Source organism: Apteryx rowi, unplaced genomic scaffold (assembly GCF_003343035.1).
Source record: "Apteryx rowi isolate R43461 unplaced genomic scaffold, aptRow1 scaffold_624, whole genome shotgun sequence".
Classification (NCBI taxonomy): Eukaryota; Metazoa; Chordata; class Aves; order Apterygiformes; family Apterygidae; genus Apteryx; species Apteryx rowi.
In genome coordinates this window covers 111,903-127,456 of record NW_020450899.1, presented here as the reverse complement: position 1 = coordinate 127,456, position 15,554 = coordinate 111,903, and the positions used below count along the sequence as shown (strand labels likewise).

General features: G+C 36.4%; 1 protein-coding gene across 1 annotated transcript in view; it reads left to right on the top strand.

Annotated features, from left to right (window-relative positions):
- The first annotated feature begins 142 nt into the window (after nucleotides 1-142).
- The window catches only part of ADAM10 (ADAM metallopeptidase domain 10), a 56,665-nt gene continuing 41,253 nt past the window's right edge, over nucleotides 143-15,554 (top strand). The window contains exons 1-2 of the mRNA XM_026084009.1: nucleotides 143-280; nucleotides 10,127-10,277. The gene's annotated coding sequence lies outside the window, so the exon portion shown is untranslated. The remainder of the gene's footprint in view (nucleotides 281-10,126; nucleotides 10,278-15,554) is intronic.

Genomic DNA, 15,554 nt, shown 5'->3' with positions numbered 1-15,554 from the left:
GCGAGGGCGGCTTCTCCCCGGCTGCGGGCGCGGCAGGGAAGCGCCGTCGCGTTGGACACGCGGAGGTGCTGGGCAAGGTGGACTTTGGGGGCAGTTCCTGGAGGAGGGTGGGTGGAGCGGCTGATAAGGGCTGGCTTCCCCTGGCTGGCCTGGCACCTCTCCTGTTTGTCCGGCCCCGCTTCAGCGTGCGTCAGTATGTAGGTCTGTTAACAGAACGCGGTGCTAGATCCTGGCCTTTGCCTGTGGTTGAAAAGTAACGTTGAAGTATGCGAAAGCTCCGGTAGGTTGTACTTGGGGCTCAGCTGTCTGGAGCATACTGTAAGGAAGAAGAAATTGGACTCATGGTCTGAACTCATCCCATTATTAATCTGGATAAAAGAAACTTTTTAGAATTTTGTATGCAAGTTTCTAGGCTTCCTTGACTAAGTATTGTAAAGATTTGTAATTACTGGAAAAATAGAATTCTGTGTTTGAGCACTCTTCTTCTAGTAAGGCATTAGTATCTGTGCCAAAAAAGGCAAGCTCGTGATATTTGATAGTGTTACTGTGAGAACAACACAAAATGAAAACAACTTTTACACAATTCTTGATTCAACGTTATAGTTCTCTGTAAAGTTGTATAGTTTTAGGTCATGTAAGTATCAATAACTTTTAAAAAGCCACCATTAATATTTTTTTGTAATGCTCTTCTGTATTTTGAACTCAGAAGATTTTTCTGGGATGCCTAAGTGTGCTTAATTCTTCTTTTAGAAGTGCTTAAGTCTTGTCTACCCCCTTTATATTTAGTCTTTAGATACTGTTAAAGGTATATTACAGATTAACAGAATTTATTATGATTCATTATTAACTGTGAACTAAGGTTACAAAGGCAACAATTTTTAAATATTAAGAGGCAATATAATTTAATGGTTTATTTGAAGGAGAAAGATTAGAGTGATTTAATTGTCTAGAATTAAATGTCTTAATTTTGATTGATGGAAAAGCTGTTTACTTCTCCAGCCTAAATTGTTCTTTTAAGATTCTGCAACAGGAACACAATTAAAAGCAGTCACTAGTGTTACAATGCTAATGAAGTGTAGTGCAATAGCTATATTATCATGCTTTGTAGCCATCTGTACAGTCTGTGGTTACTACAGGCAAGTTATAAGCAACTCAGTCTGATAGGACCTAAAGCAGAGGCATAATCAGTTTCTGATGTTAGACCACTTGGTGGGGAGGAGGGTTAGAAGTTTTTTTTTTCCTTTACTAAGACTGAATAAATACAATCTTCAGAAAACAAGTTGCCTAGCTGTAAAGCTTGAATACGGTTTCAATGTTATGAGTAGGAAGAAGGCATGTCACTATTTATCAGTAATTGGGAAAGGTATAATTTATCTTAAGTAGATATATGTTTGTTAGTTTCCAGTAGATAATGCTTTGAAACTTTTAAGACTTTTTTTAAAAAAAAAAGTGTAAAAGGAATCTCATTCTTTTTTCTCTAATACACTTGGAGTTGCTTGATTTTTTTCAGTACTGGTGCTATTAATTTTGACATGTATAAAGGGGTTCTCAGTCTGGGGCAATATTCTTTGCAACTGTTAGGAGGATGTTCTGTTGCATGAAATGAAGAAGCATGCAAATGTATTAAACAGTGCTTAATTATCTATAAATAATGATGTTCTTTGAGGAATAGAAACAACTGATAGAACTTTTCCTTCTAGCTGAGGGTTGTTTAAAAAAGGGAGGGGGGGATAGAAAATACAGAAGAGAGAACTACTGAAACAAAAAAGAAAGAAGTTTGGATTTAGCAAGAGTGCTTATGCTTTGGCGAGGCTGATCAAATGGTGAACTTCATTGTAAGTGTATGATAAGTTGTTTGTTTTTACTGGTACACGCACTCTTCTATGTTGCTAGGACTTCTGAATTGTATCTTAATGTCTTGTGCTGCTGAATATTGAAGAAACTGCTTCCCAGTTAGCATGGGAGAAATTCTGTTTTTTTCTGGACACATGGGGGAGTTGTGGGAAGGCATTTATGAACGATCAGCATGGGAGTAATTTAGTCTACATCCTTGCTATAAATTGAGAAGAGTACTAGCCTTCATTAACGTGGCACTCGGCCTCTAGCACATAGCTGGGATTTAAAATAAATGGGTTAAGGATTTTATGTGTCTGAATAAGACAATGGCTCATACAGGCAGCTGTCAGTTGCTTCAGAAATGCCCATGGTGATTTAAAAAAGAAAAGGTGTTTAGATAGTAACTTTGAAATACCATAATCACCCCTGCACCCTGTTTTGACTATGATCTAAGAACCTGAGACTGAAATTTATGATTGCTTTTAAAAGGATCTAAAGGCTCAGTTATGCATATGGCGGAGCCACTCCAATGAGTTACTGCTGTCTGATCTTGCCCTGGTCATGCGTTCCCACCTCTCCTCCTTCCACAGCTCTGGTGTTTGATGGCATGAGGAGTCAATCTAACCTGCTAATCTATACAAAAGAAATGAATAGTTTCCTTCCAGAAATGTAAATTCTGTTGGTTTATTGTGCAGACCCAGGCCTAATGGATGCAAAAGAAGAGCTGGGACATTGCTGGAAGTGGGGAGAAAGAGGGTTTTTAAAAAAAAAAGTGGACATCTGTGGGCCAGTTATGGTGGTGATGCTGTACTGTCTAACTGTATGCTAGGTGTAAGTTTCCAGTAAAGGGAAATGATGCTAGCTTGACTTTGGTCACATATTTTTCTTCCACCAAAAACTAACTTGACTGAAAGAAAATGGGTATTTTTGAGCCAAATCAGTTCAGTGCCAGCACAAGGGAGGAGCAGAAAAGGGATAGATGAAAAAGGACAGCAGGACCTTCCCTTCTGGTGGACATCATGAAACTACAGCCTAAATTAATTCTTCAGTGAAATTCAAGTCAGGAGGTATGTGATAGAATTACTGGCTTCTAATTAACTGAGCTAAAAACTTTATTCAGGTTCATATTTAAGGATCTTAATTTGCACTATCTGCAAATTTGGTTCTTTTTGATACACTTCAGCACAGAAATACTAAATCCAAGTGCTGTGTATACCTTTTTTTTCAGAGTCTCATGTAAAGAGAACTTTTTTAGGAGAAAAGCTATGGATTGAAAATTGTTTGAAGAAATACAACAAATTTTGATAATTTTTCTACTTAATTATTGTTTGAATTATTTAAGATAAAGTCATTCTCTTAAAGGTATTCATCACATGCTGACATTTCAAATCTGCAAATCAGTGATGACACTTTCAGTAAAAAGAGTTGTCCAATAAGATTTAGGCTCACCATTGAATTTCTAATAGTCTACGAAGTCAGATTCTTTTTTTTTCCCCCCCCCCCCATTAATAAACTTGGGTTGTATTCGAACTATTTACCTGTGTCACGTAAGTCTTAATCTTAGTGGCTTAATATAGACTTCACCTTTTAGAACAGTCCATGCTTATCCTCTTATTTTATGGAAAGTTACGTGTTGTCATCTTCTACCATGATGTAGATAAACTTAATAGATGTTCAGGTTTATGCTGGTAAAATTTTAGTACTGTTTATTACCCATCTTCTTCATGTGCATGAAGTTGGCTTCTGTGATTTCCTCCATAATCTTCCCAGGTTTGACCAGCCTGTAGATATTCAGGTCCGCCTCCCTGAAGATAGGTGTGACATTTGCTTTCTTCCAGTCATCAGTAACCTCCCCAAATCACCATGAATCACCATCTTTCAAAGATGATAGAAGGCCTTGAAATGGCCTCAGCAATTTGCTCAGTGCTCTTGGATGCATCCCATCTTGTCCCATGGACTTCTGCGTGCCCAGTTGGCTTAAGTGTTCCCTAACTCTGTCGTCTTATACTGTGGGTACTGATTCACTCCCACAGACTCTGCTAGCCTGGGAAGGTTTTGTCTAGAAAAGTCTTGCTAGTCTGGGAAAATAATCATGATGAATGAGCTGAGTAGCAAATCATTTAGCACAGACCCCCAAACAACTGTTATATATAGCTGCTTGAAATGTGCCAAGAGGCTTATAGCTAAAATCCAGTGGGTGATATATATTATCCTTTGCATAGTGTGTGGATGCCTAGGTAGAAGGTTAGAACATATACCTCAGACTCTGTCCAGTGGGATTTGTTTGTTCAGAAAGCAAGGCAATTGTAGATATTTTCTTTACAACTTTCAAGGGATGCGGCAGACCTCCAGACCTTTATACACAAATCTTTCACAGGGGCTGACACCTAGACCTTTACCCAAATGTTCTGCTTAATTCTGTGTAGAGTGTGTGTTTTCCTCCTTAGAATTTAGTTCTAACCCAATGAAAGTAAAGCTTCGTTCCTGAGGTTTTTCTAATCATAGGATAGTCTTCTAGGGATTTGCTTGACTAGGTGTGTCATTTCTTTTCAGGTTCAAAAACCACCCCATTTTCACTCTTGCCTATACTAAAGCATTCCTGGCCACAGGCTGAGTGTTCGGGCACTGTACCACTGAGAAATGTTGGCTTCTGGCACTGGGCTGCCTGGAAGTGCATCATGCCATCTTTGATGTTTGGCTGATGGCAACATGATACATGAGATTTGTAGAGCAGCTACCTGAAACTTGATTTGAATACTCATGGTTCAGTATTTCTTACTGCAAGCTTTCTCATCATATGCTCATTTTAATAGATCTGTCCTGCAGTCTCAATTCAAATAATACTACTTTTTCAACAAAAAGAAGTCACAGTGGTTTGTCTCCAAGGTTGAGATGTGTGTGCGTGGTCTTTTACTGGTTCTCTGGGGTGCATTTTCTGCATGGATTCTGTGATAAGCTTTTTCCTTTTTGATCCAGAATCTTGTAATCACAAAATCTGTGGCTGGCAGTTGCACCTACTTCATTATGCACCTCTGTGAAGATCACTGAACAGTTTGCAGGTGCACAGTATAGATTACAAAGCATTGCAAGAGTAGAATCTGAGACATCTTGTATCAGATACATATCTATGAGAAGCAAAAATCCTCTTTCCAGCTCAACTAACTTAAGAATTTATAGGATACCATGGTGAATGTTACGGAAATTGGAGTTAATTATTAAGCTACTCTCTTGAAGAGGAGAATCATTTTTCTACTGATTTGTAGCTGTTTTTATTTCTTTTTAGAAATCTTGGTGACATCTTGGTGACAAGTGTGCACATCTTCCACAAATATTTAAAAAAGCTGAGTCCGTAGAAGAGAAGGGCAAACAAAGTGCTGAATTTTTTTGAATACAGAATACCCACGCAATGAAAATTACTGCAACTAAACTCTGTTCTTTCCCTTGTCTTTCTCTTGCTAGAACACACTGTTACACTAAGGAGACTGCATATTGGTCAAAGACTTTGGGCACTATAGTAATAGTAACATTATACAAGATTAATTTTGAAGCCTTGATTTCAACCCTGTTTGAAGTCTTTTAGAAAAGCTATGAAATAGCATATATTCTAGGTGGTATGCAGCTGTTTTTATTCAGTAAGAGAAGAGTAACAAAGAGTTCAAGTGCTCACTGTAGTGAGTTTACATAAAATGTAAGGAGTTTTTTCCTTTTGGAGAAAGGGAAAGGAAATAGCATTGTTTCCTGTGTAATCACAGAATGTATATAACTGGTTTTAGTTAAGCAAAAGGAATTTGCTAACTTTTGCTAAGCAAAGAGAAGTTATGAGGCCTTTTAATGCCATATTGTGTTGCTGTCTTGTCACAGTACTCATTTTGGGTGTATTGTCTATGTGACTTGGTTGAGGGCTTTCTCCCAGCTTTCCAGACGGTTGTGAGACCTAGAAGAGGTGAGAAGCATTATTGGGTCTTTTGTAGATTGTCATCCTTTAAACCTTTTTTCTAAATGCCTGAAGCTGTTTAGAGAGTACCTTGCAGTACTGAGGAAAAAATGGGTCTATAGCAATTTAAAGGATGCATACATAATAGCTTCCTACCACAGAGAAGTTAAGAATACTTTAACTTGTTACTTAGTCTTGGGGTTATAGTATGCTGCAGAATGTGTAGACTTCTCTGCTTTAACTTCTCAGTTTTTGCTTTTTTTAAAGGCAGTTACTAGTATCATGTTTTGGTTTAGGATAATTTTAAAATTAAAACTTCAGCTAAGGTTTATCTTATGTCAGTTAATTGTAAAATTCATTGTTTTCTTTGGTGTTGATATTTTTAGTTCATATCATTCTTTTACTCAGAAAGTTGGAATTGGAAAGAGTTTACTTGCAGTCAGGCTAATTTACATTGTGCACCAGTCTGATATCAGAAGTGGACTCAGGCTAATCATATTTGGTTGATGAAAGTTTTTGAGCCCTAGGAGGTGTTTCTGCTCATTTTGTGGGAGTCTGTTAGAGGCGATTAGAGAAACATGAGACATGGTCAACATCTGTCACCCTCAAAATTCCTCATGCTGGTTACTGAAACTTTGAATTTGCCGTGTGTCTTATTTGGATCAGAATGAATATAGATTGTTGCTTAAATCATGAATTTGATAAATGTTAAAGGCCCATAAGAAGCTTCTGGAAAATTGGATGGAAATGGACTTGTATTTTGAAACTAAGAATGAAAGGAAATTAAAATAAACTTTTGTTATTGGACTGTATTTGCAGTCAATGATGAAGAGTCAACATTTGTAGAAGCCTGCGCTACTGGGAGGAAATTTGAACGCTGTTTATCTGCAGTCTACAATTACTTGAATTTTAAAGAGATGCCAATAAGGCAATATCATCTTGTCCGTGTTGCTACTAAATGCAAGTGATAAATTTGGAAGTATTCATTTAATCAGTTGACTTTTGCATTAGTTATTAGACTACATGATGAGATATTACAATCCTTTTAAGCAGCATGGAGGTACTCAAAATTTCATGGTATTAATAAGATCTCATGATAAATACGGGGAAAGGTAAATTTGTATTTTCGCATACCAGGTCTCAGCACAAGGAAAAGTGTGGGTTTTGGGTTTTTTGTTTGTTTGTTTTTTAATGTAGCATAAGAGTCTTATAACACATTTTGTTGAGGCGAAGCTTTGGGATGGATTTGTCTTTCTTTGGGCCTCCCTGGACCCTGTCAGTATAGATGTCTGAACAAAAATAGTGTACAAAATGTTGCATGAAAACTCCAAAAACTCTCACATTTAGGTTGGTGTGGGATTAAACTGACTGATTGAGGTATCCTGTCTTTTCTTATGGAATTAATGGTTCTGGAGAAAATTGGAGATTTGACTTTTTATTTACTCTCTTGAATGCTGCACGTAGATATTTCTTTAGAAAAAAGCTGATGGCCAAGATCAGATTCTAGAAAAATTGAGCATGAAATGAAGAATTTGTACTCTTCCTGAAGAGGTTAAGGAAGGATGTCTCTAAAGCTAGATGAGGAGTCAGTTTTCAATGTGGCAAGCACTTGCATACACACAATCAAGTAAGAACAACATATGATGAAAAGATAAAGTAACAGAATAGAAAATGAAAAAATGGTTATACGTCCTTGAAGCAGAAACTGGTGCATAATGTTACAGCATTGATCAATGGTTGTCCAAATATCAGAACGTAGTAGTAAATACTGTGGAATGTAACTGCTTTGATATTTTAAAAAACTCTTCTACTCTTCCATCCAGAAATGTTTAAAGATTATCAGTTCAACCTGGAGTTGAAAAAAATAACAACTTAACTTCTGTATTCTAATTTCATATTCTTGGTGTAGATAAGATTGGGTCTGTTTACCACAGCTTTCAATAGACAATTTGGGTTTTACATCAGCTATGCCTTGTCATAAATGAAGTGGTTGACAAATGGATTTCTAGGTCCTTCCTGTGAAAGATAATGTGCTACTGCTAGTAAAAGTGGTTGTGATGCATTTACTGCGCTCAGTTTATATTTTAATCACCACTCTCAGGATAGGACTGATTTGTCTCGGTAAAAACCAAATAGTTCACCAAAACACTTTCTAAAGTTTTGGGATAAGCTTTGTCAAAGGGGTTGTGTAGGGAAAAAATTTTGTGGAAATTTTGACTAAACATTGACTAAACGTTAACAATGTTAGAACATTCCTTCTAGAAATACATTTGGCAAGAAATTGTCACAGACTGCTTAAACATTTGACTATTGCATAATAAAACTGCAAGTGCTTGCTTTGAGTGATGTGATCCATAAAGTAGTTTCTGAAATGAATAGTTGATCTGGTCTTCAGAAAGAGTTGCTTCTGTGGATTTGCAAGAGAAAGAATTGGTCAGATGTTTTTTGGTAAGGTATGTATCAGAATACTGCAAGGCTTTGTTTCAAATAGGGTGAATGCTTGCGTGCTAACTAGTGATAAAACTTATGTATCAAAACATGCGATTACCTTTTGGATTTTTGAAACATTATACACTGCTCAATATCTTTAATTCTTTACTGTTTTTAATGCTTAATACATCAAGGAATATGACACAATTTGGGTCATATATAATCAGGTTTTGAAACCAGAATCACTGAACTCATGTCACTCATGACTCTAGATTCCAGATATAGATCTGCAGGTTAAAAAGAGAATTCCTTATGACTGGATATTTTAAATACTCAAACTGTTTAAAAAAAGTTTTTTATATTTATATATATATATATATATATAAATAAAATACTGTATAAACTACCTCTGTTGTAAAGCAGCAGTGCTTTTCTCCCCACTGTATGTATGTTTTTTCTGTTCTTCCCCACTATCTTCTACAGTTAGAGCTTTTAACTATTTTTTTGGTCTCTGGTCAGTGCTATTGAATCACTTCTTAATTCCTTCCACAAAATCTCTTCTGTTTATGCTTTGTCAAGTAGATGCAAAATTTTTCATGCAATTTTTCATGTCAAACAACAGCTAGAACGGAAACGCAGTTAAGACTTAGTCTTGCAAAGAGAATCAGTGTTGAATGTGCAGAGGCAGAGGATGGAGACCTTTGGTTGTCAAGATATGAAAATATACTTTTTGTGAAATATGCACTGTGCTGTCAATTAATTATGCATACACTACTGTGACTGCTTGGACTATATTAAAAATATGAAGGTGAATCCCAGATGGAAACTGTATACCTATTAGGAAGAAGTGACCAAAATCTGAATTATGCAAAGGCATATAATGCATAAAGCAGCCCCTTTTCTGGAGGAAAATTATGCTCTGTTAAGAACTGAAACCAGAAGAAAGTTATGATTATTAGCCTTGTTGGCCTGTTTTGGTAGGCAAACTTACATCTCAGTAGTACATCTGGTAGGTGTCTGGACAGCACAAGTTTTCTATCTTCTTATTGACCTATTAATGCTAACCTTGGAGTCAAAAATACTCTGTTAAAGCAAAATGCTTAATGTCTAGTGGGGATATAAGGCTGATACTGTGGTCCTCTATACATAATTTAAATTTATGTAGAGCTCCTAACTGCCATTGCCTCTGGTCAGTTCTGTATATGCCTTCTTCCATCAGGGCTGGAGGACAAAGTTTTTCCCCATTTTCTGTCATGCACTCTTAATGTGAGTCAGAAACATTGTATTACAAGGAGTATCCAAAATAGACTGAACCTAATTTACATCTTTGCAAATGTTTTTAACTTTTCCATGAGATAGAAACATTTTTTGGAGAGAGGTTTGGAAGTTAATGCAGCAGAATATCTGTATTGCTAGGTGTTGAGATTTGTTCTTAATTTTTCTGGCTAGTTGGCATGTGGAATGTAAGCCTCAAAAGACTTAGTAATAGTAGTAGATATTTCAGTAGTAGATATTTCAGTGCTGTGAATGTGGAGTGAAAATGGAAGTGTGGTTCCTCTCAGGAACCAGAAGAAAGATGCTGAGCTGTTGCACTTCTCATGTTTGCTTCAGGAGAGAATATTTGAAACATGTCTTAAGTATCCCTGCTTACACTGATGTAGTTTGCATCACGGAGTGGTTTTGGAGTAAGTAAACGATACTCCCTTTGACATGAAAGCGGAAGATGCACTCCAAGGTCCAGCCAACACAGTCCAGCTGCAAGTGTGCATTTTGATCCATCGGACCAGAGCAGAATGAGTCTGAAGTCAAGTTCTCATCATCAACTGTCTTGCTCCACAGATCTACAACGCGTACTAGCGTAGGTGTGACAGTAATGATTTCTGAAACATGCTAAAACTTGCTTTTTCCCCCCCCCTCTCTTTTCAGGCCAGTATGGAAATCCTTTAAATAAATACATTAGACATTATGAAGGATTGTCCTATGATGTGGATTTGTTACACCAAAAACACCAGCGTGCCAAAAGAGCAGTATTGCATGAAGATCAGTTCTTGCGCCTAGATTTTCATGCTCATGGAAGGTTAGTGGTATTTTTTAAAGGTATTTGTTTCAACTATTTTGTATTTATATATGCTTTTTAATTATATAATGAAATATAATTGGTGAACTACAGTCACCTGACTAATGTTAGGTAGAATATGCTAAAACACAGTTTATGGTTTCTGCAGAGAGTGTTTGCTATAATGTCCAAGGTAAATGTGAAATTGTTGGTAGCAATCACTCACTTATTCAGACCTCTGGTGGTGAGTGTTAATGCTCTTTGAAGCTTAAACAATGGAGTCATACCAGGAACAGAATGGAAGTTGATCTTGAGTTTATAGTGCAGGTTTGGCATATCTTTTTGCAAAAAATTATGCTAAATTTTGCCTGGGCAGTCTTAATTGAAGAAATGTACTATTCCAAATTGGTTTTGAAATTACAAAAGTGGCCAAAAAAGTGTTTTGTTTCACATGTAGTGAAATGTCATGTTTTCTGTGCTGTTGTGGAATTTGGGTTTTCCCCATGCTAAATAATTACTAACTGCTGTGTTAGAAGATTTGCTTAGCCTTTCATTTAACATATGACTGTAAAATCAAGTACAAAAGTTAGATATTCAATGTGAGCAATTCATTAATGTATAACTTGTGAATTTTACTTAGGAATCTTAAACTCTGAATAGAGATTTTTTTCTTGTCTTTTTAAACCATTGAGGAGGAAGAGAAAGAAGGTTAAAGTACTTGTGTCCGTATCTTTGTTTCTTCACTGACTCCCTGCTTTGCAGCACCACTGCCTTAATATTTTTAGGAATATGTCATGCCTTTGCTTTTCTAATGATTTCACTTACAATTTAAGTAACGAGAACTTGATAAATAAGTACTAACCATATCTAAAAGCTTTAGCATAAATGATTGGTGTCAGGTAGAAATCTGACAAAGCAAGGGTAAAACCAGGTCTTCTGAATCAGTGTTTGGGATCCTGCTTTATGAGTAAGCATTCTGCTTCGGTGCCAGCCTGTAATTTCTTCAGGGAACAAAAGGTTGCTGCTGGAGGTGTATGGTGTAATGACAGAATTTCGGTGCATGCTCCCAAAGGGCTAGCATTATGGTTGTATAGCTAACTGCTCAATTTTTGTTTTGAGGTGTTAGTTTTCTACTGGCTTAGCACTTTGAAATTGCTTGATATGTAATCAAATACATGCTGGAGGTGGAGGGGAAGGGGCAGGTCCAGCAGTAAGACTGGGGTTTTGGTTGATTGGGGTTTTAGTGAGGAGGGCATGTTGAGGGTTGGCTGCTATAGGATTCGGGTTGCAGTTCTAAATTTGAAGTCCTGCCCTTAAAACCTAGGGAGTAGTAGGCTTAGGTGTTTGGTGTTAATGGAATTTTTCTTGTTTTTGTTTCATTTTCAAAGGGATAAACAAAGGTCCAGGGAATGTTATTTAGAGAAGAGTCTTCCATTGTTGCTATCTGCCTTAACATCACAGCAACCTTTAGCCTTTGCTGTTAAATTGTTCTGATAAACAAGAAGATTGCAGAGTAGAATGTTTCACAGATTTCTCATATTGTAAACTTCTGCACTTTGAAACTAAATCTCCATGAAGATTACAAGACAGTGAAGTTCAGTTTCAATCTAATGCTACAACTCTTAAATTGCAGGCTGATGGTTAGTTCTGGCTTATCAGTGTGGACCATTGCAAAGAGGAGCAGGCCTGACCACGTTCCCACTGTCATCTTTGTCCTGTCACCAGTGGTCTTACAGCCATGCAAGGAATGGGTTCTGGGAACTGATCCAGCTGAAAGTTATTTGGCAAAAAAGATCAGCATGATTTGAAAGTGTGGAGGGATAATGGGGGAAGGTGGAGACCATTCTTTCAGTCATTTCATTCTGCTTAAACAGATTCATCTTGTGGTCAGTCAAAATCTCACAATCCTCCTCTGTGTAATGCGGGTCTTAGCTTAGCTTGTGCCTTCCATCCCTGATTAACGTGTTGTGGTGGTATAAAATCTCAAAGTTTTAATAACTCTGGTATTTGTTTGATCAGTGTAAATCAGTGGTGGTGTTTACCATTTCTTATGGGAGTTGAATGCACAAATAATTAAATGTAAATAGCTAGTGTTAATAAAGTGGTCAGATGCTCATTGGATCTGTGGTGGCAAATCCTCATTATATAAAAAATGTTGATAGTATCTATGATAATGAGGTTTGAAAAGGATTTCTCTATATATCTTACTTTGTGGATCTTATAAATCAGAACAGGCCATAGTCGAACAGGTTTATAAAGATTGAGAACAGCTACTGTGACGCAATGAAGGAAAGTGTTGGTGTTTCTTTTCACATGGAATTGATTCTGAATCCTTATGCGCTGGGGCATAACTCCTCCATTAATTGAGGAGGCTGACTGGAAACTTACTGTAAGGGCAAATCAGTCCATAATCTAGGATTTTAGCAGTTTCCTGTGAAATATCTAATATTTCCTGCCAAAGAGAGAGTAACTGGCAAGATGGGCATTTAGTCCACAGATTCCTGTTCATCAGTCTGAATGTGTTCTTACAAAATATTTTAAATTCCCTTTAAATATGAATTAGGAAGGATAAAGTAGATTGTGTTTAACTTTGCTCAGTCTACTGATAGCTTTGAAGAAAGTGTGTAACAGCAGTTTAAAAAATTGCGTGAGCAGGATTGTCTTCTTGTAGTTGCAGCTAGGATATATTGTGAGTATTTAAGATTGCTGTATTTCATCACTGAAAATGACTTTAACATTAAAACCTTTCTATCAAATATCCTAGTTAGTTTGTGCCAATGTGTTTTTAAAAAAAAAAAAAAAAAAAGCTTATTGCAAATACTTCAGGCCAGTTAGATTTAGCCCATGGGCTCTTCGTGTTCTCTTTATATACAGGCAGTAAAACTTAGTCATTCAGTCAACATGAGGTTTGAGCTCCTGCATATTTGACCCTGATTTTTTGAATGGCCCTATACCAAATGGTTCATTAAGGCTTTGTCCAGGTGTAGTGGTTTATTGGCATATAGCCAGAGGAATTTTGAGACCTCAGGGAAAAGTATTTGTATGATAAATCTTCACTCTCTGAATTTTTATGCTGAAGTGCATCCTGGAGGATATGAACTCTGATAATGTTGTCCAACTTGCATCTCCTTAATTTAATGAAGATACTAAACAGATACTACTTATACCAGTACTTAAACCCTAATCTTTTGTTTTGAGTGGGCTTCTGATGAAGTGATTCTTATGTGCATGTCCTTCGTTCTTTAGTATTTACTGCAGGTCATTGCTGAAAATAGCAAATGGAGCTAGCTGGACCACAACAGCTCTTATGCTCTATCTCAGGCGCCAGTTTAAAGTTTATTAGCTTGGCCTTGACATCTGGGCCAGAAGAAGTACTTGTGGGTTATGTGGTCAGTCAAATTGGGAAAATGATTTGGCTGGTTATTTTTCAGCTAGATCAGTTCCTGATTCAAGCCCTTATGTGAGCAAATTTACTGTCAGATGAAAGGGTGCAAAAATAAGCAGATGTAGTGAAAGGGAAGGTGCAGTACTACTTTTTTCAGTGGCCATGCTGACGAATGTTGGTTTAGTACTCATTAAACTTAGAGCATCATTTTGCAGAAAACTTACTGAATATTTTGGTAGCTAGAACTTTTATAAATCAGATTATACAAATAGCATCTGCTTTTTTTCACTAGACTGTTTGACTTTAAGAACTGTACTTAATAGTACTCTTTCAAAAAAGAAAAGGCAGAATTGAAATTTCACGTATTTACACCAAGTTAAAGTTACTGTGTAACCATGGACTAAGTAACAATTTAATATTATCAAATAGATAATGAGGGAATTAAAAATAAAAATTCAAAACTACCTTTTTCCACACCAGACTAAATAAATAGTTCTACAAATGGATGTGTAACACACCATACTGTAGAAACCTTGCTTTATTTAACCTTTGTCTGAAAGTTGAATTCTACACAGTATACTGTAAGAATGGAAATGTTTCAAAAATTTTGCTGTAAACTCAGGTTGGGTAATCTAAAATACAACTTGTATGGTAGCTTTAATGCTTGAATTACAATAACCCAACCACTATTCAATGCTAAAATACTTGCTTAATAGGGCAGTTAAGATCACTGAAGTAACATATGGACACCCATTAAATTTCTTGAATGATAAACCATAATCAGTTTAGATGAGTTGACATTGTTACTTTGCCAGTGTTGCAAAATTTGCTTACTTCTAAAGTGTATGAAATTGGAAAGAATATGAAGTTTAAAAACAATTCTGGTTATGTGTCATAGCTCTTCTGCATGCCATTTTATATATGAAATGTTTTACTGTGAGTAAATTTAAGATGCCCTTTGAACTAAGGGAAGGTTCACACAAAGTTAGTGTTAATATTAACCTACTAAGTTCCTGGTATAAATTGGCCTTTAAATGAAATACCTATAGGGATCCAACATTTCATACAAAAGCAACGCCCTTTGGCACCAGCTTGAGATGCAGTGAAGAAATATAATATGGTATAACTTTCCTTTGCATGTCAAGGTAATGTCAGTAGTTTTAACAATGAAGTTGGAATATCACTGAAAGTTAACATTGTATTTTATATCTAATTTCAGCTTACTAAGCTGCAAAACATGCACTTGTACTTGTTCACTTACTGAGCACAAACTTTCCCATCTAGAGAAGTTTGAAAGTTGTTTTCTTCACTTTTCCAGTGCAGACATTAGCAATATATTAATTGCAGATCATCTTGAACTGAGCTGTCAATCACAGAATATCAAAAATATGCTGGATGCTTCTATTAATAGTAACTTCATATTGAAAAACTTGCCTGACACATAATAGTCTCTGAACTATACCTTTTACCTAATAAGAAAAAGATGTGAATTCCTGAGACCCTGGTGCATTCAGCAGAATAAAGGAACTGCATCTATGTAGTGTTTAACTGTACTGTCAGTCAACTTTCTACTTAATGCATTTCTAATAACTCACACTTTCTAATTTTTTTTCTAATTTGTCCCTCTAATCATCCATCCACACCCACTTCTACATTCTCCTGGATTATGTAAAATTGATGACTCTCACTTGGGAAAGTTTCCTACGCATTTTGAGCGAACAAATGAAATTTTTCAAATGGTACTTGAAGACATGATAACACCTGCTTATTACTAAATTGAAGGTACAATGAGAGCTTCTTTCAGATATTTTTCAATTTAACTATCATTTTTCTAAGGTTTTTTTTAACCTAGAATTTTATAAAAAAAATTAAGTTGCTCCTTAAGTTCAGACATTGCTGCTGTTAGAATATGT